The sequence below is a fragment of the Halictus rubicundus genome, chromosome 8 (genome assembly GCF_050948215.1).
Source record: "Halictus rubicundus isolate RS-2024b chromosome 8, iyHalRubi1_principal, whole genome shotgun sequence".
Classification (NCBI taxonomy): domain Eukaryota; kingdom Metazoa; phylum Arthropoda; class Insecta; order Hymenoptera; family Halictidae; genus Halictus; species Halictus rubicundus.
This window is the reverse complement of record NC_135156.1, coordinates 6706744-6733644: the sequence shown is the minus strand read 5'-3', so window position 1 is coordinate 6733644 and position 26901 is coordinate 6706744. Positions and strand designations below refer to the sequence as shown.

General features: G+C 40.8%; 1 protein-coding gene and 1 long non-coding RNA gene across 3 annotated transcripts in view; both read right to left on the bottom strand.

The window, feature by feature from the left end:
• LOC143356453 (uncharacterized) overlaps positions 1–26901 on the bottom strand; it is a 546949-nt gene that overhangs the window by 399756 nt on the left and 120292 nt on the right. The window lies entirely within an intron of this gene.
• Positions 25149–26567, bottom strand: LOC143356760 (uncharacterized). Its single transcript, XR_013082727.1, has 3 exons — positions 26347–26567; positions 25505–25677; positions 25149–25355 (listed from the first exon to the last, which is right to left on the bottom strand). It is a non-coding gene; the product is annotated as an uncharacterized LOC143356760 (long non-coding RNA).

The window sequence follows — 26901 nt, the reverse complement described above, 5'->3', positions numbered from 1 at the left end:
AGAAATTCGACTTTGAATTTCAAGGTTAAAGAAGGTCGAGGACGATATTGTGGCAACTTATTTTTATAAGTCTTCACCGATGTAGACTGCAAACAGTTATTTTTATTTCCAGGAAAATTTGAATACCTTCTTCGGCCAGTTGTGTACAAAAATGGCGCATGTATAAAGAATGGAATTAGTCGATGCAATTTCGACTAGCTGCCACGACCTTCTTCGGTGAAATTGCTGCAGGCTCGCTTCACCTTCTCCTTGTCCATTGTCGCATCGTGCTGGCGGCTTTTAGGGTATTGTTTGTGCTATAACGCTTTGCATTTACCTTTGCCTCGCCCGCGTCCCCCATGTAATAGTCAAGGGAATTATAGTCGGAGCTAGAGTGAGGCCAGAGCAGCGACAACAGAGGTTTTCGTAAAGCCTGATTAATCTTTCCGTTCGATTCGATCAAGACTTTCGCGGTTCTCTTGCGATCAGAACGATTCCCGCGAGTTCCCCGGGACGCAGTTACCACCAGTTTCTGCAGTTTGTCAGAATTTTGGGATTTCTTGGGTCGTAAACTTGCGCCTTCTTGTAGCCTAAGCGCGCAAGGATTTCGGCGTGCACCGCCACCCTTCGTATTCTTCATGGCCGACATTTTTCCACGTGTCCACTGATTGCTCGCTTATACAGCGAGTGACCTTATCGACGATTGCTTTCACACACAATTGCCTCAGCTACGTCTTCTTCTCCATGGAACTGCAAAATTCAGGACTTGTCTCGACGGCGCTGCACGAGCTCTAGTCCGAAGAGGTCAGCAACCGAGGGAACGTCCGGCGGAACCGCTGAAAATGGCTCGTCATTAAAATTTCATTGCCGGCTAATTAATCAGCTTTTAGTCGCCGATAAGCGGCGAGCTCAACCGATTTTCCCGCGGCTGTATCGGACAAGCCGCCGCGCCGCGGCTATAAATACGGGTTTCCCCGATTTATCCGCAAATAGATTTCTCCAGGCGGATTAAAATCGACCTTTTTTTCCCCGCGGCCGCGCGCGTTGACGTTCGGTTTGCTTTTTATTAGTTACACCCGTCGGCGTCGGGTAATATTTTGTAACGGCAGGGAACGGCGTTCACGGCCGGGACATGTTCTAACCGCCGTTATTTAATCGATATATCGCACAGTGGGCGAAAAGCCCGAAAAAGCGGCCAAAACCTCTAAACGTACTTTAATGCACTCAAAAATTCGTACTCGGGGGTTTTCGGGGTCGCTGATTACGAATATGAAATTGAAATTCCAAAAAACAAAATGGCGGATCCAATATGGCGGACATGTACATTAAAAATGGGCGGGTCTGCTTGGAAAATGATCTATTTGGGGTCTTTGGGGTCGCTGATTACGAATATGAAGTTGAAATTCCAAAAAACAAAATGGCGGATCCAATATGGCGGACATGTACATTAAAAAATGGGCGGGTCTGCTTGGAAAATGATCTATTTGGGGTCTTTGGGGTCGCTGATTACGAATATGAAGTTGAAATTCCAAAAAACAAAATGGCGGATCCAATATGGCGGACATGTACATTAAAAAATGGGCGGGTCTGCTTGGAAAATGATCTATTTGGGGTCTTTGGGGTCGCTGATTACGAATATGAAGTTGAAATTCCAAAAAACAAAATGGCGGATCCAATATGGCGGACATGTACATTAAAAAATGGGCGGGTCTGCTTGGAAAATGATCTATTTGGGGTCTTTGGGGTCGCTGATTACGAATATGAAGTTGAAATTCCAAAAAACAAAATGGCCGATTAAAATTTAAACAACAGTCCGCATTAAATGTGTTTTGAGTGGTTGATAGGTAAAAATGTATAAATGACAAACAAAATTGCACTTTGTATATCAACAATTAGTATAATTGTAAATTATGTACATAATATTTATTCATCCGAATCGTCTTCGATATCAGATCCTTCTTCGGAACCATTTTCTTCTTGTGCAACCGTTTGCCTTTCGTTATAAGGTACAAATGGCGAAAGCAACATTTTTAGTGCTTCCGGAGACAAACTCTTCATTTTCTTTTTCGGCAGTTTCCTTATACTTGAAATATATGGATCTGACGTCACCATAAGTCTCAAGAATACATCCTCCATGGTCTTGGTGCGTGAAGATTTCCGCGAGAAATCTTCTCGAATCCTTTTGACGTGTTTATGTGAGGCCTCTTGTGCTTCCTCTGACATTTGACCGATTGGCAGCAAAGAGGACGTAATTATTTGTGGTCCGTGAATTAAAAGTTTGTGCATCGAAGTCGGCATATAATACCAAGGATATAATTCGACAAATGTCCTAGCAGTTTCTATTGTATATTCTTTAAATTTTGATATATCTATTTTGTGACCACTTGAGACGACTTGCAAAATAACGTGAAATCGCTTTATTAATTTTTCGTCAAGTCCTGTTATGGTCGCAGATACTTCCGGGTTATGAAAAAATCGCCGAGCCGTATTGCCGTCATTGGAACTTCCGTATCCAGGCTTTGGGCAATCCACGACTAGCCCCAGTTGTGAACGAAAACCTTTCTGTATAATGGCTTTACGGTTTTCCATTATTTCTTTATCTTTCTTGGTGCGCATCTGCCATTTTTTTATGTCCAGCCTATATGATACATGTAAGCAGCATTCGAAGAAGCGAATCCATGCATGTAACGTAGAGAGTCCAAAATGCAAATACTCTTCATTGACTTCTTTTTTTATCATCATGTCAATTTTATTAAATTCTTTCGATGTCGCTCCACATAAATAACAACGCTGTGTAGATGTTGTGGATGTTACAGCATTACAAATTTTACCATCTACCATCGTCATTGCCAATTTGTATGAAATAGAAATTTCTTTTCCATCTACAACTGTAGTGAAGGGAACAAGTGCCTTTATTTGCTCCTCAATATATTCCATTTCACGTACTGTTGCATCTGTATTTTCGTGCAGGAACTCAATCTTTATTGGTCTGCAAAATCGTGGTGATGAAGGTCGTGGATTTTTCCACACTACAATTTCTGCTTTAGGTGGCTGGTTACTTGTTAACAGCTGCAGTGGCGCGAGTGTCGTTAGGAAGATGTCACCATCGAATTTACTTTCATCGGTGAATTTTTGCTTGTAGACACTTTGTCCAGAACTTCCGTCACAGCCCCACTTACAAATTAAACTCATATGGCTTACTTCTTCTGCACTCAAACTTTTTATAACACTATTTTGGTATTTCAAAATACGTTTAATAGTGTGGTCTAATAAAGACTGTAATTTTACTTCCGCTCTACATTCGGTAATGATAATATCCATTTTGGTTGGGTAACATTGTTGTTTCGCTTGAAATACTGTTCCATATGGCGGATACAAACAGCAATTATTTTCTTGATTTGATTCTCTTATTCCTACATACTGGCTTTTTGATAATTTATTCTCGATCAAAATAGAAAGAGCAGCATCACCGGACAACGTTGTTTCGCAATGTGTTTCTATTGCTCTTCGATACTTTGCAGCTTTGGTCGGGCTCGCAGAAGTTATATCTTGAACAAATTTCGCAGCATTTAAATTACCTGCAGCACGAAGACTCATTTGTGTGGCGTAGGCCAATGTGTCCAGCGTGAAATTTTCACGAAGGTTCTCCGTCCTTCTTCGTTTCGTCCTTACGCTAGTTGACGTAAACGGTTTACAAGGACGACCGCCTGTATTCTTTTCAATAATTCGTGGAGTGGCCACAGGTATGCGAAAAGCAATTGAAACGTTCAACCAGTCTTCAAATTTATGGAAAAAATGTTCTTGCGTTCTATTCGTGCTTTGCCATTTTAATTTCATCTTGCTGAACAATATTTTCAAGGCTGACTTCATTTCTGCATCAATATTTATGGAATATCCACACTTCTCGAACAGCTGCTTTTCCAGATTTTCTATTATGATGCTGAAGTTGCTATTTAGATATTTTTTCATCATCATAAATATTTCCTTTCTCGTGAATCGAACTTCTCGGTCGCAAGATCCTGAAATTAAGTGAATCGATTGCAATAACTTGAAAATTAACTTGATTAACTTGAGGCTGTTTTCTTCCACTGCGGTGGCGATTGGTTGGTTGCTTTTGGCATGGAAGTTTTTTTTTAGAATCATGTTAAACCGGCAAAATATATTGCGCGGTTCCTGAATGCTTGACCTACCGCCGAAAATATTTAAAGGTATGAAGGATCAGGCCTCAACTGTTTTTAGGAAGTTTTTATAACTCGGAGTACCCCAAAATATTATTGTCGCATTACCTCCCGCGCGACTACCTGCGAACCACGTTCCTGCCGCGCGACTACCTGCGAACCACGTTCCTGCCGCGCGACTACCTGCGAACCACGTTTCTGACGCGCGACTACCTGCGAACCACGTTTCTGACGCGCTCAAGTTTAAGGTAGCAATTTGTCTTTTTACTTAAGAGAGCCTACAGAGATCCATCCGAAAACAGCCGAGTAGCGGCTGCTGTAAAAGCGCAAAACATCTACAATTGTGACAATTTGTAATTCTTTTATAAATGGACTTTTTCAACAACTGAGGATACTGGGAAAATAAGACTGCAGATATCTATTCAATTCACAATGACTATAAAGAAAGCATACTGAAAGTAGTATAATCACATTTTCAAAATCCATAGAAAAGAAACAATATTTACCCTCGTTCAAGCAATCGGGCAGCTTTCGGCAGCTGGTTTTTGTAAAATTTCGAAGATAAATGTATTAGCAACACGTCAGCAAAGGAATTTTGGTGGTACTAGGTGGAACTTTTAACTTATGTCTACGTTTCTACAATGCGCGCATCAAGTTTTACCTTCTACGTTCTCCAAAGAATATTGCCATCGTGTTACGTGATGACTAACAATTTTGGAGAAACAAAAACATATAAACATTCTACTTACTTCCAGGAACAGCATCCATTTTGTAGAATTGAAATTGATGCACTATTTTGAAAGTTATGCACTTTAGAAGGGGGCGTTCAATTTCTTACTAATGCGCGCGACAAATGCTCATCAAACGAAGGCTAACTTTGAACTGACTACTGAACCGTACCATAAACTTTTTACCTTTTTCCTTGCTGGCATTAAGTGGTCATATCGTCACTGTACCCAACCCTAGAGTTACAAACTCCTAGGAGGAAGTTCATCTTTTTAGGTTTTGGCCGCTTTTTCGGGCTTTTCGCCCACTGTGTAATATCGGCGGGGGTGTGGAGAATTTGTTGCATCCGCGAAGGTGACGAAGTGAGATTTTTTTTTTCGTTCGCCGCTGACGAGACTTTTTCCCACTGGCTGGCAACTGTGGAACTACGAGAAAAACGTGTGCGCTGCGCGACGACGGTGCGAAATCGTTTTCCTGAAAGGCGATGCGCTCCGTGTCTTTATACTCCTCCCTGGTAGCAAGACAGTCTGTCGATAAGACAGTTTGGTCCTGAACATCTTGCTATGCAACGCTGGGGAGAAGAACGCGAAGATTCACTTTGTCTTCGTACACGTTCTGATTGAAAGCGTGTGCCATCGATTCTAAGACTTTTTTACTATTCTAGTATTTTATTACTGTATGAGACTGAGTATTTAGTGTTCACACACTTCCTCCGTCCACTGTGCATCACGATAAAAATAGAAAAGTTAATAAAAAGTGATCCGTCGATCCAGTATTAACCCGTGTGCATCATAAGGAGATGTGAAAAGAAGGCCTTTATCACCAAACTATTTTTTTTTTTTTTATTATATTTACGTACAAAAATGACTACAAGTAATAGAACTTCATATTTCATTATAAGAAAAAATAAATTGAGCGTACATATACGCTAATGATGCAAATGGGTTAACGACTTCGCGATTAGTTTTAGATGGTCGCCATGAAGAAAGTGTTTTTCCAACGGCACTGTACCTGCGTGAATTCGCAAGGAAGAGGTGCGCGAGACGCGATGATTTCGATATACAAAGGAAGAAATGGAAAAATAAATATTCAAGCGAGTATAGAATGCGTTATGCATTCCGGGGACTGGGAAACGGATGTGCGATTAGGCGGTCCATAGCGTACGGGAAAGAAAGGGGCGAGAAAAAGGCCGGGACCGCGCGGACGATAACATGAAAATGTTGGTGAAGGGAGACCCGAACACCATCGGCATTCACGCGGCTCCGTGGAAAAAACTTCCATTTGCAGTTACTTTTTCCCGGCGACGAATTTTCCCGCAGAGACTGGAGTCCCATTTCCGGTCGAGGCCGGCGAATTTCGTTCCTCGGGAAAAGTCCCAACGGAAGCCGAACACGCCCGGTCTAAACCAAGATACGCGTCGTGCTCGATCATTTCGATTACCTATCACTGAATTATGGCAAACCAAACTTCACTCGACTAGTTTCCGAACTAATTAACATACGGATACGCACACATGCCGGCCGGTTCCGTTTACACTACTCATCGAAGTAATAGCAGCCGCCAGGTCAGGGGCTGGGTGATTCCTTTACGTGATTCGAATCGCGGGTATTTACGAGCTGCTAATAGCCTACGTAATTTCAAGGAACTCGGTGAATAGTGGATTCGATGGACTCGCTCTCTTGCTCGCGCTTAATATATTTTTATGGTCGAGGTGGTTTTTGCTTGACTTGCTGGTTCGGACGCAATCGGGAATGTCAATGAGGCGTTCCCCGCGAATTGGTGATAGGAGTTCTTGCTAGACAATGGAAATTAAAACGGAAGCTAAATGTTTCTGCAATTGTCTTCTTGCGGTTTACGAGCTGGTTTCTTTTTTCGAAAAACTGAAAGAAGAAGAAATTTTCCCAAAGATTCTTGGGGTCCAATTGTTTGGATTACTGGTTATTCGAAATCGTGCGAAACTCTTCCGTTATACAGTGATTTCTCTGTATATGTCGCCAAGGCCTGGATGATAAACGTCGCGGAATTATCCTCACTACCGCCGGGTATACCCCGTGAGGAGTGTAAACATAACACAGCTCAGGGTATGTCTTCTGGACAAGACCCGTGTTGATGACATATATCGAGAATTCACTGTACCGTTACACCAACTTGTCTCCCTCACAATTGAGTTAGAAAATTTGTATTTCGCATAAAGATCTGCCTATAAATAAATGCAAATTCGAGAATCTAGCGTACTATTTATTGATATGGAGAACAATAGGATTCCCGGCTAACGCTTTAAAAGTTCAATCACTTTCCTGGTACTGTAGCACGCCCTAACAGTCATGGTTTTTTTTATGAAACTTTATACAGTGAGTTTATAGGGTGGAACATGCAATTATCTCTTCCCTAAATTATGAAATGTTTAATGTGTGTTTGAAGTGTAATGGCGGTCTCATAGGAAACAAGGGTCCGGCTTATGTTGGCTTAATTTACGACCATTCTCCAGGAGCCTTAATGTGCGGGTCACCAGTATTTACGCGAAGGTAATACGGCCGGCAATCTATTTAGAAATTAAAATGGAGGAGATATATTAACTTCCAGTTTAGTGGATTACAACCGTATAGCTGCGAAGATTTTTTACCACATTTTTATTACCGTAATTACCGTTGCTAGGCCGCGGATCTTTATGCAAAATAAAAACTATCGTTGCACGAAACGGGAGTCAATTGAAAATGTCTATTGTTCTTTAATAACTTTGATAAATTGAATGGAATATCTCTGAAATTCACTTTTTTTTCTCTGCTGCTCTCAATTATTACTACCACCACTACTACTATCATTAAAAACATTTTCGCCATTTACAAACTAAAATGAAGAATATATATTAATTTGCAGGCTGATGGATTACGAAGAAATAGCTGTGAAGCTTCTTATCCACATAAAACCATTACCATTCCATTGTATTATGGTACTTTATTACCATTACTATTCCTTCTGCTTTTCAGTCACTGCTACTATTATTATTCTGAAAAACATTATCTACTTATGCTTAAAATGTAAGGGTCAGTGTATCGTTGCTTCAGAAGTTAACCTCAGCCAGCACAACCGCAATTATTACACAACAATATGCATTTTAATGAATGTTTAATAAAACAGGCTCTGTACGAAATAACGGAATACAATTTATATGCTAAAGCTTCCAGCCTACGAGCTCCCTGTGTACTGTATAAGATTCAAAATGAAATTTCAGACGTTGAGGAAACATTTCACTTTGTTTTCACAGTAACTTAAAAATCAGCAGAAATGATTAATGACATATATTCTGTTGGTGTAAATTTGACTCGTTAAATGAAAGATTTCACCTTAATCTTTACGTAAAAAAGCGTCCACATAGGGTCGATGTACAGCAGATACAAACCTCCTTTTTTTAGGAAACTATGAACGGACGAAGAAATTCTAATCACTGTAACAGAAATCGCAGTGCAAGAGGTTAAACAGCATCGTTTCGCGAGCAACAAGAAAACAGGAAACTCCGCAGAACTTTCGCATTAGCTACGCCGTCGCATGTCCAGCGCAATCAAACTTCAGATTTCCGGTTTCGGAATAAAATAATTCGGCCAAGAGGACCGTGTACGTCGTTTAGGCAAATATTTACGTAGCAAGTTACAGCAATTGAAGTTTGATAGCGTTGCCGGGCACTTGTACGTGGGATCCGCAGGCTCACGTTGGTCTTAACGTTAAAACTAGCGGTCACCATGGGACCGCATCATGAATTTTAACAGTCCCCCTCTCCCTCCCTCCCACCCCCTCTCTCACTCTCTCTTTCTCTCACTCTCTCTCTCTCTGTACAGGGGCTGCAACGCCCGGCGTCGACTGCATAAAGTTTCGCGTGTGCACCGAAAAAACTGGAGCAGCCGGAGATACCAGAATTATGTGTAAATTTATGTAAATTAATGGATTATTCTAGTTTCGTTAAACCTCTGAATTCACCCGAGCTTCCTTCCTTTCTATTTTCCGGCGTTTATGGAACTCTCCCGGCGAAAAAGAGGCACGCCGCCTCGCGACAAATACCGGAATAACGATGCCGTCCACGGGAACGTGTGACCGACGACGTAATAACGCGACAAATCGACGTTCTCTCGGTTCTTTTCGGAACACATCTCCTTTCGACAGTTTATGCTCGCGATAAATTGACAGTTTCTGGTATCATTCGGCCCGGGGAGCATATTCGTTTCATCTATAACTGCTATAATATCCATTTTTCAATCCGAATCAAGTACAATTCTATTTTATTATTAGGGGGACACACAAACAAACTTTGTAGTAAATTCAGGTTTTTATTTCTTAAATTATGATATAATCTCCATCATTATCAAGGACAGTTCGCCAACTTTCCTGCAAATTCTCAATCCCCCTCTTATAGAAATCCAGGGTTCGTGAAGAAAAATATAACTCAAGGTGCCTCCTTGCAACTTCTACAGAAGTGAATGTTTTATTTCTTAAATAATGCTCCAGAGATCTGAAAAGATGAGTCAGAGGGAGCAATATCCGGTGAGTACGGGGGATGCGGTCAAACTTCCCATTGCAATTCTTTGATTTTTTCCTGAGTGAGTTTCGCTGTACGGGGCCGGTCATTGTCAATTTGCTGTATTACACCTTTTCTGTGGACTAAAGATGCCCTCATTTTTCAATAGTTCTGAACACAGCCGTTGTAATTGCTGACGATACAACTCAGCAGTAACTGTTTCTCCAGGTTTCAACAACTCAAAGTGAACTATGTCACGACAGTCCCACCAAATGCACAGTAACATCTTTCTAAGTGATAAGCTAGGTTTAGGGGTTGATATTGCGGTTTGATTTGCAGAAAGCCATTGCTTGGAACGCTTTATGTTATCACAAAGAATCCATTTTTCATCTCCGGTAACGATTCCGCTAAGAAATGGATCTCTACGAAATCTGGATAGCAATGAAGTGCAAATTGATCGACGAATATTCTTTTTGGTCTCAGATAATTGCTGCGGTACACATATTCCTTGCCTATATGCCTTTCCCATTTCGTGCAGGTGCCTTTGTATAGTTGACCACGTGGACCCAAGGCTTCTCGATAATTCTTGTATACTTAATTTTGGATCAGCTTCAACTAGAGATTTTAGGGTGTCATTATCAAATTCAACTGGTCGTCCACTTCGAGGCCTGTCAGAGAGATCATAATCACCAGCAGCAAACCTTCTGAACCAACGTTGACACTTGTTGACCTTCAATACATCCCCATAAACATCGCAAATTTTCTTTGTTGTTGCCGTTGCATTAAATCCCGCATGAAAACGAAAAAGTATGCAATGACGAATATGATCCTCGGAAAGTACGGACGCCGCCATTTTATCACAGGGTTCTAAAAAAATTATACTATTCAGAATATTTTAAACACAGGCTGCTGTACCGAACACTGCAAAAGAATACGTGTTTCCTCTTCAACAATCGGTACAGAACGCAAAACAAATTCTTTGAAAATAATTGATTGCTTGTGGGTACCCCTAATATAGAGTACCACCCTGAACCCTTATTCCACCCTTATTCCTTCTTCATTTCATCCGAATTTCTCCAGCACAGAACGGACATAAGTTAAGATGGTATTAATAGAAAAATGTACGGTTTAAACTGTTGAATGAAATAGCGATTGTTTCTCAATTCGTTTCACTAATCAACGGTATTTATTACATCAAAGTCTTTCCGCAAAATTTGTGCGAACTCCGTCTAATTAATTGTAGTTCCCATTACACGAAAGTATCCTACGTTCCTTATCAGTTTGTAACTGTGAAGTATATGATTCAAGGCAATGCAACGGTACCAACGAGACAGAATGGCCGACTGAAATTTCATCTGGGCGAACAGCACAGTGGCAGAAGTCGCGTTTCTAAAGCCGTAATCAGAAGATAAGGAAAGTGACTCCATTTCCGTTCCCCGTTCCTTCATTTGTGCGCTCTGAATGTCCAGATTTGCGTAAATGTCCACAGTCGAGCGATAATTGTCACCCCCCCCCGCCGCCGCCGGTATTATAGCAAGCTTCAATGGCCTACAATCATCTTTGTTATATATGGTGGCATGCAAACGTGTACAGATGCCACTCGTTGTTTCGCTAGTAGACAATGAACAGTCTCACAATGGGACCACCGTTGGACGATTCTTGCGTAAAAAAGGAGTCACGGTGGTGGGACACATCTGTTCGGAACTGACTTGTCGGATCGGCTACGTTTCGTTCCTGCGTTCCAAATTCAAAACCGATCTCGCGTGGACACTTTCAAAAACGAAGCACCGATCTCAACATTCTTCGAGTCGAACGGACGATTTTCAAAGAGAAACACTGTCATTTGTATCAATAAGGCAGCAGGCCTTCGATCTATCGTTTACCTTTAAATGTCAGTAAAGCCTCGATCTAAGCCGAACGGAGCTACACGATCTTAATCAGTTCGCCTACCACCTCCACTGGGGGTAACCGAGTCGGGTATATCGGTGTGAACCACTACTAATCCAATTGCAAAACTTCTTTATTTTTAATTATTTTTTTATACGACTTTCACCAACTTATTTGTGGCAATTTTTTGACTAAAATGACATTAAACACGATATAATTTGAACTGTGTTTAGTGGTTTAATTGACGGTGTCAAATCAATTTCTAATTCAACTGCAGAATGTTTCCAAATTTCCAGATTATAATTGTAAGATTTTTCATGAGTACCTAATTAATGTGATGCACCTGCATGTATTGGTACAATACTTGCCAATCGTTTTATTGGCTGATGGACGTGTCGGATAAGGAAATTCTCGTTTTTTAGCGTATGTTTATAGAGATTTGAGGCATAGTGATCGGGCACGATCGTGATATGGGTGCGACTGAAGAGGACGGAGTGTTTAGTCGATGCGTTCGAGTGTTTAGGACAGATGAATGGTTTTGGGTGACCGATCGTTTTCTAGAAATGCATATGGAGCGTGAGGCGTGAGAAGCAGCGAAAAGAATGGTAGATTGTATGGCAGCGTGAGTGAATGGGACGACTAAAAGATGAATGAGTCAGTCGAAAGTCGGAGGTTCAGGGCTGAGGGAAACCGAGAAATAGAGTTCTGCGTGCGCGAAGCTTCACTCTAATCTACGAAGTAATCCTCAGAGGTACTTTGATAGAAGCACTTAACAAATACGTGTTAAAAATAGACATAGTTTATTTCTTTAGCTCACTAAATTTCTACCTCGCATTTTCAATGATAGTTCTCAAAAATGCTAGAAACATTGCAAGCACCACCGTCCACGCGGACATCGAATCTGTCAGTGGTCAGAATTCAGTACTGCTTCATCAGTTCGTATTGAAGCAAAACCCTTTCATTTCCTAATTCTACACTTCCCATAACAGTTTTGAAAAACCGAGAAAAATTGCTGGAAGCTGCCTCGTATATTTTAAAAGAAGACCTAAACACCGTTATCTACGTACAAACTTCTAGGACGATTCAATACTGTTCGATTAGTTAGTATTTAGGAATAACTCTCTCGTTTCCTAATTCCACAGTGTTAATAACAATTTCAGGAAAATGTAAAAATATTGTATGTGTTACTTGTTATGTGTCACTTTCAAAAAACATACAAAATCTTTAAATTTGATTCGCCATTAAACACAATGCATGATGCAGAATCTTGCAAAGGGAGATACAGTAAAATCTTGATCTAAGCCGAACGGAGCTACACGATCTTAGTCAGATCACGTATCCCCTCCACAGGAGCCATACCCCGCGCGGTTCGTCTTTGCAAGCTCTCTCTTCTACATTCGGCGCGGTGGAAATAGTAGACCTACACGATCTATGTCACAGCACGGACCCGAGAAGTGGGTTTAGATCGAAACTTTACTGTATAGTATACGGTATATATCAAATCTGAACACACCGATTTCAATTAAATTTCTGTGAGAGATAGTTTTCGGACAAATATTTGACACGAATTTTTTTTTTCCATCATCCACGATGGAAGGGTGAACCCAGCCCCTCACAGTCGGGCGAAATCAGTGAAAATGGATGTGCAAACGCTCTGATAATGAATGCAGCGATGAAATGAATCGGGGACGTGACAAAACGTCTTACATTAGCTCATTAACAGTTAGCACCTGGTACGGTGTCCCCGAATTACTTGTAATATATCGGCCCCATCTCCATTCAGCAGCGGCCGCGTAATAATTGCACGACAATCGGACAGACAGCCAGCATCCGTGTAATTAGGCCCATTAACGAGGCTTGTTCGACGAATTTCGGCGTGAGAAAGTGAAACCGTGACCGGGCCCGGTCGTGCTACTTCTCCTCGCGTGCTTTAAGTGGCTTAAATGAATCAACTAATGGACCGGATTACAGTGTAACGCGCGGCAAACTCCATTGTGCGGGTCATATTGTGTCAATGTCGAACACGCGGGGAGGTCGCATTCATATTTTATTGTAACTAATGGCCGGCTTGAGGCTGTGTTAGGGCGACCTAGTTCGACCTGCCTAACTGGAACGTCATTGCATATTCAGAAGATGAAGGATCTGCTTAAACCCACCCCGAGCGACGCGAAAAAGTAACGAGTCCTTCTTCGAAGCGTCTCGCGAAAACTTAAACGAAAGGGTTAAAAGCGAAAACAGCATTTCTTGATTCGACCTAGTCCACGTTTAGCCGAGACATGGTTGCTCGACAAGCGTTTAGTGTTGTTTCAGTTTGTAGCGAATTTTTATGTACGATTTTTGTGCACTGATCGAGAGAAGTTGACCTAACTGGTTTTCAAGTGTAATGAATTTTAGAGCCCCTCGGATGCTGTTGATACATAAAGCCTACAGTCTTGTAATTTAATAAACAGTATCGTTCGATAAAAATTATTATTTTAAGAACAGTGTTCGAACAGCTGAGAAACGTAATTGATAACAGTATACATATATACTAAATCGATATATACGAAATCAGTTACAACGTAATGACATAAAGAACACTTTTACACTAGTAATTTAAAGCCATAATTTCCATGGAAAGATTTTCCCCGCGACCTTATCGTTACCATTAATCAGTGTAGAGTAAATCATCCTAACCTTAACGCCTCGCTCACTCCTGTTAGCATTGTTGAAGACCCGGAACGCGTATGCGGCAATGCGACTCAGGATATTAATCATATAATCTTGCGGCGCAAACTTTATAATCCACGGCGTCTTGAATTAATTAGAAAGTTACAGAAACAAAGTATTTATCCGCCCCTTAATACGGGAATGTTGGTTACTTCAACGAAGAGAACTGTTTACGTTCATTCTCCTTCTTGGAAAGTGTAATTTTACGTTTTCCCCAGCAATCTCGTTTAAAAGAAATTTAGGATTTGTTTCGCGTTCGTCTGGCGGAACGGTGGAATTTCGAAGGACCGAGGTCGAAATAACGAGGAATTGTTCAGATTTTGCGAAAACATTTCAATCTGCCGGGCGAATTAAATCAGATGTAAAATGTCTCCTTACTCGCCGCTTCGAGGAAACTGGAGCGGCAGAGAGTGGTGGATGGAAGTTCCCGGAGACTAATGGAGAACAAGTACAGAAGACGTTTCCTGAAAGCGAGTCGGTGACGTAGAAAACCATCGATGCTCCGTACGGCGGTCAAAGGGATCCCCCCTCATAAAGGCACGTACAACAAATTACGGATTTCGTTCCGCCGACCCTAACCGTGCGCGCCGCGCCACGCCGGTAGTATGGCCCGTGTCGTTTCACACGTACAAATTCCGGTGGAAGCGCGAAAGATCGATGCCGTAATACTTTAGCGGGTAAGCTTCGAATTTCTGGTACATCTTGCGCGTGGCTAAGCACGCGTGATTTGTGCGATTTTAAAATGGACCCCCCCCCCCTCCCCACCCGTTGGCGAAATTTTGCTCGATAAAACCACAAATTCCGGCGACGGCGCTGGGTTGCCGCGCAACCGGGCCCGACAGCTCTTCATTTTCGTGGTTTACAAAATCCTGGCGTTCGCTGAATTTATTAAAACCGGTAGATCAATGGCCCGGCATTATACAAATGGATTTCCACTGTAATTTCTGTTATACTACATTTCCCCGGGAATCGCGAATGCGAAACAACCGTTGCCGTCACCGCCGTCGTCGGTGCTCTTACGAATTTACGAATCCGAGATACGCTCAACGTTTCATTAACTTTCGCGAATGCCGTCGTAACTCGGGCGAAATTGTTTCATGGACCTTGTTTTTAAACCTTACGCTGGCAAACAAGTGTGCGAACAACTTCGAAGCTTTACTGTTTAAGATTCCCCGATTAAATCTTCATGTTGAAATCATGTTGGCAACGAAACGAGTAAGCAACTTTAACGGTTCGATGTTTAATCTACTAGAATCATTTAAATGAATTGTCGTAGAAATTGAAGAGATTTTTCTGAAGAATTCCTTTACCGCGAATGGAGCTACTTAATTTCTTCATCCGAGTATTAGGTTTTGAACTGAAGACATAGAATTGATACTGTAATGAAATTAACCGAGTTTCAAGGAAAATTAAAAGATCTAAGAATTTCTTTCACGTACATATAGCCACCCAATTGCTCGTTTCAAGCTCACCGTCGGTTTTCGCATGGCTTTAAAAATGAGTTTCTTCGGGCACAAATAAAAGTGCAGATAGCTCGATAACAAATGCGCTTTGTACTTTTCCAGCAAAGAAAAAGTCCGAAAGTTAGCGTAAAATATCGCGCCGTAGAGTAGAATACCCGTTAGACACGCAGCCGGGCTAATTAGGCGGCAAGTTTTCCGCAAAAAGTCTGCTATTGATTTCGCGGCGTGCTCCCGGGTTCCCCAAATCATTTCGAATTCTCCGCGTTCGGCGTTCTCGTCAAATCTGGAATCAGCTCGCGAACTGCGGACGACTCTTCCTCCCTTTATTTGCACGGGAGAAAGTTGAAAAATAGCACAGCCCGCCGCGATAACGGAACACGTTTCGCGTTGCAGGAAACCGTCTTAAGGCGCTTTCTGCGCGACCGATTTCCGGCGCTCCGTTCCCGGAATTTTTATAACAGCCGCCGTCTCGTTTATAACATTTAGATGGAAACAGGTCGGACAAATGTTTATGCAAACGCCGGCCAAGGGAGCCGGATAGATCGGATTACTCTTCCGCGGAACAATTTCCATTGTCCGGACGGGCCGCGCTCCGAGGCGTTGCGCAGTGTTGGGTTGCTTTAATTAAAGTCCCTTTGATGCACTTCCCCGGGAGAAATATCAGGTGTCTGTCGACTTCCAAACCTGATTCTTCCGCGTCGATTCTTTTCTTTCTTCTTTTTTTTTTTTTAATTAAACGCTGACGCTGACCATTATCCCCGCATTGTTTTCCCGGTGGCAGAGCTCGCTGGCGAAACAACGCGTTGCTCTGTCCGCGAAAGATGGGTCGTTATAGACCCTCGCTTTAGGTCAGTGTCGTTCTCAGACAGTGAGCCTTTTGTTCACTTGCCGGTTGTTAAACCCTCGCCCTACAATTTATTCTATGAAAACAATTTAGTCATCATTAGACTGCGGATGTTTATGCAATTTTCAATTTTGGTAGACAAATTTTAAGAAAATAGAATGATTTATTTCCCCTGGGAACAGCCTCTGAAAAAATAAAAATAGACAATTTTCAGAAGCCATGATTGCATAAAGATCCGCAGTCTAGTCATCACTTTATTTTGAGGTTATGTTAGATCAAGACGAAATTGCACGTACGAATTTGTAAAATTACGAATGTACGACATTGTAAAAGAATGTTAAAATATTTGAAAGGGTCACAGTTTTTGGACCAGTGTGCGTGATTATTGTTTAGAATGCACAGACAATTCTAGACGAAAATTCACGGACCCGCTGATGTCACTAGTCTAAAATCTGTCCGAGCCATTCCGTGACGAGGTATTTGCAAGAATGAAATCAACGTTTGCTAATAATAGAATAGTGGGTTACGGAGGCCTGCTGCATGTCTTGTCTTAGATCATGATCAAGAGATATGAGACACGTTCGGAGTTATGGTTGTCGTTCCCGGGAATGAATGAAGATAGAAATTCGTGTCCTGCACGAAATATTTATACTCGTACATAAATACATACACATTAATTGTGATTACAAGTAGGCATGGGTACAAAAATGATGTAAAAGAACTTGAAAAAATTCGAAGTAAACGAGAAAATCAGCGACCAAATAAACTAGTTGTGTACTCGCACTCTGTGCAAAAGTTACACAACAAAATAAACAATAATTCATGCGAGAGGAGCTCTCGTCGCATCGTTAGCGAACAAATCCGCGTTAACTTCGAATTGAAATTTACTGAAATTTACGATCAGCAACAGTATCGGTACTTAACACTACCGAGCAATAAATGCGACTGACTTATATTGCCTTGTAACAGTGACAAAACTGTTCCTATTCAGACTTCAAGAGGTTCATTAAAAAATTTCCGATGAAAACATTTTTACAATTTCAGTAATTGTAAAAGAAAAAATTAGAAACCAGTCATTTCGACTGGTCCGGTAGTTCTAGTGTTAAATGTCCTAGATTGGAATCGCGTTTGGCGAGCACAGAGCGTTCCATCCGCAGTTTGACGTTTGCTGTAGTCATTTTTCTTGAACGCTTCCGTACGTGTGCGCGATCTCAAACGCGTCGATCCAAGAGGCATAACAAACGAATTTAATTAAAAACAGCGGTGGAAGAAGTGAAGAGGATTATCGATGGTACGCGAACAATAACGGTTGCATAAATATTCAAATTAAACGCGTGAAGCTGAACGGGCGCGCGGTGGCTTTGTAACGAAAATAATGCGCTTTAACTCAATTCTGAATCAACGGTTGAATTTATGAAAGAATAAAAGATTCTGTAATACGAAAATCGTGATAAGAGTTGTTAATTACGGTCATAAGGAACACAAAAGAGCTTTGTTCACTGTTCCGTTGTTTTCGATACAAGGTGGCTGGGGCGATTATTTGCACCTTTTGATCGGGTGAACGGGTTTCAAACAGTAAATTCAAATCCTTTTCCCGATTCCGTCGCACAATGGGATAAAATAATACTCCATTGAAGGGAGAAAAACTATTGCCGGGCTTCCGTCTTTATTGTTACAATTGCCACGGTCTTAATTATATTCCCCTTGTTACCGCGGTGATTCAACAACCGTTCCATTATCGGAGCGATAAGATAGCTGTGTTCCTGGCCGAAGAAGATATTAAAGTTATTCTGATATTCCCTTAATTGTACATTACTAAACTGGCTGTCCCATTGGAAGACACTCGTGCGTTTCCGCGGTCTCTCCGATTTGTTTTATTTCCAGATTCATTTGAGAGCCATTGTTATTCTTTCAGATTATACACTGTGGTTTTTGACGACAACATTCTCCTCATCTACCGTTTCTATTGTCTCCAATGAACCTATCATCTGACATAGATTAGAGATACGTATATATTTAATTTGGAAATACTATTGTTCTATTAAACCTAGTTGTCTGGAACATACAGATTATTTATTTAATTTATTTAAATCTAAAAAAACTCTGTGACAATACATTACAATAAATGTCTACTGTTTTACAGCCCCGTTATTCGTATTGCTTTGGTTTTCATACTTGGGGAAACTCAAAGGAAACTAATTGGAAATAATATATACTAGATAACTGTAAGGTTTTCTTCGTTACGTTGGTTACATTGCTGAAAATATCCGTCGCATTGATAACTAAAATATCGTTGGCTGATTGTACCCACATAGTGATCTATTCAAATGCTATTAAATGCAATTTTATTTAAAATATTTTAAATTCGAAATTTAATTCAATCAGGTTTTTACTAATTGAAGTGCACTCATTGTAACGTTCGTATGTCATCGTGCTGTCGCTATAAATTAAATAAAACGAAAAACATTTGCTATACCTATTCTCGTGCGACAGTAGTCTACTGTTCGGTGTCAACGAAGAGAAAACAGTTAACTTTCGTCGCGGGGGATTAAACGGTTAATTTTAACACACGGTAATCTGGGTTTAAAGGTAAGCCCAGTTTATTGGCGTTCGATTTTTCTCAAGCCCATTGGTATTACCGCCTGCATTGAAACGCAAGGCTCTGCAGTTAAATATTGGTCTTGATCAAGATAAAGTCGCTTCAAAGTTGTTCCTCTTCGGTCGATTTTATCATAACAAGAATCGCTGCTTCGTATCGGCGAGAATATTTTTAATTTGAAAAGCGATACGGCGACTCTGCACGTGAAAGTTAAAGCGCAAAACGTAAATTAAAATTTGTTTGCGGAGAGAGAAAATTAAAGCGAATGGTTCGGTGAAAAATCGTGAAATATTTCTCCGCGGGATGCATTATTACAAATTGATATTTTCAGAAATGACTGAAAAAACTGTAAAACTTTTTATTTGTCGAAGTTTTAAAGTATTATTCGATTTTGTCCGAACTGCGTGTCAGCTACTACTGTATTTTAGTTGCAGACATGATGCATACTAAAATAATATTTTGCCTGACCTATGTGTAAATTACTTCTATAACAATTTTTAACTGGTAAGCAGTACCTAAATGACGTACATTTACCTCCGGTTTCTACTGAATTTTTCATTTTGAATAATGAAGAATTCAGTACAAATTCCATAAAACATCAAAGGATGTAACAAAAGTATTTTTACCGATTTTTTTATTGGCTTTGAGGGGACATGTTATGGTATGAATTTGTTTGTGGACGCGTAAAGGTCATATGAAGGTCAACCTTGTTTTTTAAATAGAATCGTGTACTTTTTAACGTACTCATCGATGCAGCCGAAACGATTTAAATATCTTTTATCTTCATTTACAGGACAGGTACGACGACTAAAAATTATTTGTGCTACGTATCATAACCAACTGTCAAAATCAGGTGTCAAACTTGGAAATTGTACTAGAAAATTAAACTTCTCGACGAATAAAAGCGCATAAAAATCTATAAGAATCTAGCCTACCGATTGGCTAAACGCAAAAGGAAAAGTTCGAACCAGTCGGACAACGTAATTGTCGATACAGTGTACGGTAAGGATTCCTGATCAGAGAGGGAAACGTCGAAGCTCGGTAAACTGGTGCTCTCTCCCGCCGAAAGTGGTCGGAACCTTTTGTATTCCCAGCACAAACGCACCGAGGCCATTAATCAGTCTTCCTGCGGAAGCCTCGTCGCAGATAGAAAAATATCTTGAAGCGACGTACGGCGATCCAAGGAAATGAAACGATAAGGGATACCGTCGTGTATCGAAACCGGGAGCGAGCCATTTCCCGGGAAAATGGGACACCGCTGGAACGAACTCCCCCCGATTCCTCCTCAGGATCATAGACATGACGTCGCATTCGTTCGCGAAACGAACGGAAACACGATCAACGAAACAGTGATTCGAGAACGGCCAGCCAGCCGTAGCAGTCCGTGTGTGCGGTGCACGTTGCATTGCGGTTTGCTTCGGTTGCGCCCGTCCTGTTTGCCACGTGGAAAACGGATATTACCTTTTTTTTTCTTCGGAAACAGAAATGTCATTAGGAGCCGTTTTAAGTGATCGAACCGACAGCCGCGCGTTTCATCGACCACCGCGAGCTGAAATGATACCGCCGGCTCTCGCATAACCGTGTCATGTCACCGTGTTCTGCCGGACTTTTTCCGTCAGGAATCTAGGTTATAAACACCTGTCACTCCATTAGCGCTAAACCGAGAGATCCAAGTAAACAGTTGTCTCTCGATTATCGGGGCTATGGCCGTAGAAATATCTAGAAATAGCAATGAAGCACTGTTTACAACAGATACGTGAAAAGATTTCAAAATGGTGGCGCTGCCGCTCACGGAACCTTATACGTTCCTTTTTGCAGGTGCTTCGAGGCCTGGCACAGTGTCGCCAGATCAAGACTTGTTCCTCCACTCTAACTTCCCCTTCTACCCCCCCCACCCTTCCGCCGCAACATGGTCACGTGACGCGTTCTGTCTTTGCTGTGCATACTCCCCTAGATTCGTGCTCCCTCCCCTCATCTGGCGACATGTTTTTAGCCAGAAAAAAAAAGAATTTCTTCCATATCTACATTAAAATGGAGAAGTATGTAGGGGGGTTTTTGAAAATATTGTTTTCTTCGGAAATAACAAGCACTTGAAGTCACAGTTGCAATTTTTGCAAACTCAAATGAAACGTCATACGGTGTAGGCAAAATAATGTTTCAAATAGAAAACCACATATTGGGGAAAAAATATTTTTATGTAAACAGTTGGACCCGAAGATTATTCGAACTCATTATTAGAAAGTCAACCGTATGTTCTACATTATATTTAGAACTCTACAGAATATTCAGAACTGGTTTTCATCAATGACAGTATTTTGTTGAGAGTTAGTCGTCGTTATTCACTTCTTTTTATGTACCCAAGAATCGTTTTCAATCTGTCAAAGATGTTATTTTACGTTTTGAACAAAGGCTGCATGTTGTGATAACAAATAAAGGATCGACATTGTCTATCCTAAATGGAATAAAACAGAAAGTAAATCTGTTAATTACAAGGAACGTACGAAGTACTTTGCACCGGAAACGGTGTCGTAATGAAATCCAACATTTCCGAAGAAAATAGTTTTTCCGATATGGTTTTCAATGAGAGCTGCGCAAATTGTAGTCGCGTCTTCCTTCGTTTGTCGTATCCGTTTTATACGATATATATGACTTTTGCAGTAAATATTTGTGTCATACCAGAAGTAGAGAGGTGCACAATAAAGTGGTTATGTATTTAGTAAATGGTATTTGCCCGATCCCGTTACATTTGCATCATAAAATTGTGCGTCCATGGCGGGAATGGATATTGCAAACGTGTTTTCAGCTACGATCATAAGGGAATTGCAGCAGAATATTTTCATTATTCACGACCTAAGTGAAAACAGTGTAATCAGTTCTTGCGTTAATTTTGAAATCGACTGAACGATGATATAACCTTTTTGCAACACGCTACCATACGGACCAACCTACCATAACACTGGAAATAAAGAATATCCTCCAAGTAAACTAAATGGTTAAATAGAAAGCATTTTCAACACAGATTCGACTTGATGTTATGAATAACAGTGCACGGTGTAACGCGTTCAATTAACCTAATCTGTTGCACTCGAAGAAAATGTCCTCCTTTTATACATAACATTAAGTGGAACTTCAGTCGAAATATGTGCATTTTTATTAAATATTACATTTAGCTCCCTTGGAGGATAGCATACGAAGTGAAACAGTTACTGTATACCAATATGGAGAAATTAAGCTGCTTAAACTGCATCGTTAATCGCTTGATCAACTAAGGCTTATGCCGGCGTAATTACGTATTAATTAGGGAAACAGAAATCACTAATAGCACACGCATCTATTAAACAATACGAGAAGGCCCCACAGTGGTGCGTTCGCGGGGATCACATAACCTAAGAATAGCGAGGCTTCGTAGTCACGGGAAAAGAATAACACAACGCATGCGCAGTAATGCTTCCTTCTTACATACCCCGCGAAGAATTGAAATACGATATGAGGTTAATCCGAACTGTTGAAATATTGTGTTTAATTTTCTAGGAAAATCGCTATAATAGTTTACAGCTTGCATTATTTTCGCAATTATTCCTACATTTGATATCATCGGAAATGGGATCGCTCGAATGGGAGCTCGATTTCTAATTTTCACTGAAACGTACGAAAAATATGCACTAATTTGCCGGATTTCGGAGAATTGCGTCTGAACTTCTACTGCGAATCTCAGCGAGAGACGGGATGCCCGGATACGAAATTGGGGCTAGACATCTAGGAAAGGCAGGGAAATCTTTGATTAACTTGCAAACAAAAGTCGAAGCCAGGGAACAGGATGGGGGCTTTATGATACTCGAAGTTCCTAGAGAAACTTTAACCGATTCGAGCATGGGATCTGGTTAATGGTTAGAGGAGGGGCGCGGCACATCATGTCGCAGCGCAAAATACCCAAAACGATATTTTCGTTCCCAACGTTTGCACTTTTCACTTTTCTAGTGTCCCCGGCTATGAACTAACGGGGCATTCATCCTCCATTTTGATCGTTATCGGTTTTAACTTCGCTGCATACTTTCTACAGTAAAAACCTATTACTAAACATGTATCATTAATAAGCATTCGGGCCATTCGAAACTTTCCGAGTGCTTTGAGGTATTAGAGAAGCTTATACCTACAGAGATACACGTTTCGATGCAGCTACGTGATGAATGTTAAACGCAATTGCAAAGGTTGTCGAAATTGGAATAACATTTTTACAACTTTGCTCTTCTGTATATTTATTTTTATTATTTTTGTAAACCTACAAAATGCACATTTCTTTGTTTATTGTTACCGATCGAATATATTCTTAAAGTACATCCACAATTATTGCCCATCCATAAAGACATTTTTAATATTTTATAGTAAAATTAACGTGTTAGTGCGATTAATCCTTCAACATTATGTATGTTCTTCTAAGAAATTATATTTGAAGTAACAGTTAATGAATTGATTAATATGGAATTGCGCTAGGATAACATGGATTTATAAAATTGTTCTGAAAATTTCTGTCGCACGCGAAACTACGGAAAGTTAAATGTACTGTGCAGGACCATATTGACGTGAACACACTACGAGGGTTAACCTTTCTGTTCAAGTTACTCTCGAAAGCTCTTAAAACTGATTTAGGATTTAGATTTCCGTTCTAGTTTCCCAAAGTAATATATATATGTTTTAGCTCCCGAACAAGTAACGGCCGCACTATAGGAGTATAATAGAAAAACTTTCTTCTGAAACCAGAAATTATCAATTTTCCCCTAAGAACCAGTCAAACAAAATTTCTGGTTGCTCTACCGCTTATAAATATATTATAAGCTGAAAGCTCTAACAAAGACGAACTCTCCGAACTAAATGACCAGCTTGCTAATAAAATCGGTCAGCTTAGAACACAATTTAACGCTTCTGCTTTCGCAGTAAAAATTAATTCAACGAAAAATCATTTATCCCAAGGCGCCGAATTTCGAGGTGGACTTTCATTCAAGATTCTGTTGTTTAAAATTTCGATTCCCAAGCTGTCAAATGAAGGCGATCTGTCTGGATTATTATGTTGAAATTCACTCTTTTAAAACAGTCAAGCCATGACAAACCCTCGGGATTATATTGTTTAAAATATTCACTTTCCCAAGCAGTCAACTCAGGCCGATGCCGTTTAGGTTTCAAACTATATTTTCCATTTTGAACAGCCACGTCAGGTATCGATTGCCACCCAAACTGAACGATTAATTTGATATACATCAACGTCTCGTCGGATCGTCGCGATCGAGCGTGAACGAAATTTACGAGGGCGCGAAACACAAAGTGCGTGGCCATGCGGCGAGTGAAACGCCGAACAAAAAAAAATCAATTTCTGAAATACTCTGGGCAGACATTTTTACGTTAAAATTTCATACAAGGATAGCTTAAAGTATCAGAGTCGAATCTCTGAAAATATCAGAGAGCCGTGTTATGTTTACTCGAGTAAAATTCCGCGACATTTATCATCCAGGTCTTGGCGACATATATAGAGAAACCACTGTAGCGCATCGCGCACGGCGTATAACATTTCCTCGACTTTTCCTCGTCTATTCTTCCGAACCCTCGTCATCTGTCCCGCTCGAACGGTGACGCGGAGAGGGAATTTAAATCGAACCGGTACCGATGAATCAATTTCGAAACAACAATTTGAAACGCGGAATTTCGTCAAGCATGCCACGCGCCATTCTCTCGCCGAGAGACGAAAATGCCGGATCCTCCTGAAAATTCAATGGATCAACGCTAGCCGAAATGAAATATTCGTAATTTATAGCCAACACGTTTTCATCGTGCAGAATCGAATATTGTTAATGGTATTCTTGAAACGGCCCCGTCGATCGTTTCACAGCGAAGTGCCGCGCGTTCACCTCGGTTTTTGCGAAACAGTGCTTAAACGTTCTCCACGGACATGTTAATTTTCCTTCGATGAAGATTTCAATTAAGATTAATCGCTTCAGCAGCGGATGAAGTATAATACGGTTTCTATTACTGGATCCCGGCTGAGGATACAATCGCTGTAGCTTCCAACCTCGTCGGAAAGTTCTTCGATCCTCGAAATTTACAAGAATCGAGTCTGACGGATAAAATGAGCTACGGGGGTGAGAACACCGCGAGGAACGGTCCGAAGTGGATTCCGCTTTTAGCAGAAATTTTAGATCAGTTCGTTTTTGGATATTGTGAATAGTACAGTTCGAAATTTAAATTAAACGCGTTTCAGCGCGACATTTCATTCTGTGATCTCGAAAATTCCTACCAGCTTGGCAGACAAACTTCAATTATTGAAATCATGAAGATGCTTCTGTGGGAATTGGTCCAATCCGTTATTCAAGTATAGTGAATTCTGTCCAGGAGACATACCTGAGCCGTTTAGGCTCCTCGGCGTCCGAGAGCTCCGCGGTAGTGGGGATAATGCCGCGACGTTTATCATCCAGGACTTGACGACATATATAGAGAAATCACTGTATATATTATAATATCAATCGCATTAAATCAAAATAAATTCAGTCTTGTTCTGTTTATACGGCAACAGGTACTAGGCAATTTTAATGATCAGTAGATTTTTAGTTAAAATATGTGAATTACCTTTAACTATTGCAGGTCAAAATTTATTACAACTTTATGGTCTTAATTTAATCTATAGTCTTATTTTATCTTCCTATTTTGTATACCAATAGTAAAGCCGGATTATGTAAACAAACATAAATAGTTCAAGTATATGGATTTATCCGTTCCTTCTTGCTCAGTTACGAATATTTCTGCAAATCGAAATGCAAACTTGTTTTATCTCGTATTTTGTTATTCGTCGCGTTCCTCTTCCGATTATGGTTGCACATGCTGTGCGAACAATCGTAACTGCGTAAGTCGAATTTTCATTTGATAAATCTCGTACTCGAGAAGTTCGATAACACGGGCACCTTAAAGCTCGAAGATCTCAGGTGTTCCCTTGAAATTCGACTTACCAAAGTTTGACTACGTAATAATAGTATTAATAATACATCTTTGAAATTACTTGAGAAGCGTTCATGAAGGAACAAACATTGGTCGGAAAAAAGCCAACATTTGAAGCGTGCATATTATTTTATTCCAATCGGCCATTGCGTGATTTTACGAATTAATTAAATAAATTTTATGAACATGATGTGAATCAACATTATCTTCTGGAACTAACAAAAATCACTCTTAATAAAATTCGACTATGCATTGTTCATTTTCAACTTTTTGTCGGTGACGGAGAGAATGAACAAACGATTACAAATTCATTTTGCCACATCAACTTCTAAGATGAACTAAAATTATTTGTGACTTTCTTTCGTCGCTGGAGAAAACGAAACACACGGTACAAAGTATCCCGCAAGAAACGAACGATTAGAAATGCATTATCTTCTGAAACTAACAAAAATCGCTTTCAACGGAAGCGAGCTTACCTTCGCTCGCTTAAAGCGCTTTCTTCGCTCTTTCTTTCGAAGGCTGGGGGCGGGGGGCGAGAAGGGGGGAAACTAAATGTTTCGATCGTGCATTATTCTATTCCCATCAGGCAACGTGTGCTTCTTTTCTATTATCCGGCCGTTGCTCAAGCTGAACGAGCGATTGATCCCGATAGGAAATCGGACGTCGAGGAGGTTCGATCGACCACCGTCTTGCAACATATAACGGTCGACTAGTGCGTTGCTGCACGTTGTATTTCATCCCTTTTACGACCTGTCGCATAAATACGTGCCGGTACAACGAGCGGAACGCGGCACACTCGTAATTAACAGCTGTTATCCGTCGCGCGGAAAGAAATATGAAAGAAGCGCGGCTCTCGAATGGCCTCCCAGCAAAATCTGACTTGACCTGAAAATTTACCATCGACAAACACGGCGAATTTCCTCGCCTTCGACTAACTAAACGACCGACGGATATTCCTATGCTTTAACGATTTTGCATTTCGTCTATCGTGCTGGTTTCGCCTTTACAACCCATATTTCTGGCCGTGTTCA